This window comes from Canis lupus, chromosome 37 (assembly GCF_003254725.2).
Source record: "Canis lupus dingo isolate Sandy chromosome 37, ASM325472v2, whole genome shotgun sequence".
Lineage (NCBI taxonomy): Eukaryota > Metazoa > Chordata > Mammalia > Carnivora > Canidae > Canis > Canis lupus.
The window spans coordinates 12,835,537-12,837,287 of NC_064279.1; positions in this window are offsets into that span (position 1 = coordinate 12,835,537).

Genomic DNA, 1,751 nt, shown 5'->3' on the forward strand with positions numbered 1-1,751 from the left:
AGGTTGGAGGGAGAGAGTGAAATGGGTCAAGGAATAAAGAAGTGATGTGCCATTTGGTAAGTGACAAGTTATTAAGTGCGGGAGGTGCTCAGAAGACAGAGAACATTGTGGTCAGCCATGCTGCGAAAAGCATTGTGGAGCGATGGGGATGAAGGTTGAAGAGTCAGGTTGGGATAGATAGAGGGGATGGGGAAGTTGTTTCAGGGGTTAATCATAGAATGAGCAAAGGATAAATGGCAGAAGGAACGTGGTATATTTCTGAGGTCAGTGAGTTTACTGGGTGTGGTGGCTTTGGATTGTGAAGGGTTTGAAATGCTGGACTGAGGATTTTTGTTGTGCTTTTCACTTTTTCTGCAGAGAATTAATTATTGTTTGGCTATTGCTTTCTCTCAGAGTTCTGATCTTTACTGATGCTATCTTGTGAGCCAGAATTTATTCTTGCATTGAAGTTTAAGGTGGTGAGAAATTGTCTATACTTGTAAACACTGGTAAATAGGCAACGCATTGAAATATGAAAGGGTAGATGGAAATAAGTTAGAGAGTTAGAAAACAAAAATTGAATCTATGCCCAAGTTCATGTAAAGGCTACATTTGCAGAAGCTAGTGCCTGGTAAACCTCAGATTCTTTATCTTTGAACACTGATCTTAGAGTTCTTTATCTTATAATGTCACTCCTTCACTTCTGTGATTTTTTTTTTCCATAGAAGTAAAAGTAAACTAAGTTAATGCTACCACCTCCGCTTCCCTTTGACTTTCCATTCACTATTTTTATAAAGAACAATAACAATCTTCTGATTTGAGAGGAGATACTGTACCATCCAGAGAACCTGTACGTAGATGCAGCCTGACCAGAGACTTTATTAATTAATTAATTAATTTATTCATTCATTCATTCGAGACAGAGAGGCAGAGACACAGACAGAGGGAGAAGCAGGCTCCCTGCAGGGAGCCCGATGTGGGACTCGATCCCGGGTCTCCAGGATCACACCCTGGGCTGAAGGCAGGCACTTAACCACTGAGACACTCCGGTGTCCCAAGACTTCTATTTCTTTAGAACAGCATGGAAAGCTATGTTATCAGAAAGTTTCTAGGTGAGGTGTTATCAGAATAAGGGCATTTTTTTTTTTTTTTTTTTTTTTTTTTGGTTAGTGACATTAGGCTATGCATGCCCAATGTGTCCATCTCCAAAAGGGTCTTTCTGTTACTCTTCATCACTTATTCCAATTAGCGTCTGGAGGGCAAAGAGGTGGCATACTGAAAGGGTTCCTTGAAGAAACTTTAACAAAGGGACTCTTTACAGGGGTATGGGCAGGGGTAAGGGTACTAGCAAAGATGATGGAGCACCCAAGAAGCTAGCAATGTTGGGGTGCTGTTACTGCTCCTAGGCCTAAGGGGATGCAGAGAGCCCATGGTGCTAGAGAACTCAGCGTGAGTGTAGCCACAGGAAGGGAAGCCAATGGGAGCTGCGGCCATAAGTAGAGGAATGCAGCCACTGCCCAAGCCTTGCCCGTCATCGGGGAAGAAGCAGTCAGAATAAACACCCCAATCTCACGGTCTTTCCACGCTCAGGCTTCTCCAATAGCTGGAACCCAACTGGAAAGCCAGAAGGCGAGAGTCCAGATGACGCAGCCAAAGGGGCCAGCCTCTTGAGATCCAACACAGAAGAGAAGAGCCAAGACTGATCTGGAGTGGAAAAAAAAAAAAAAAAAAAAAAAAAAAAACCAAACAGCTCTCTCCTCTTTCAACTCTTC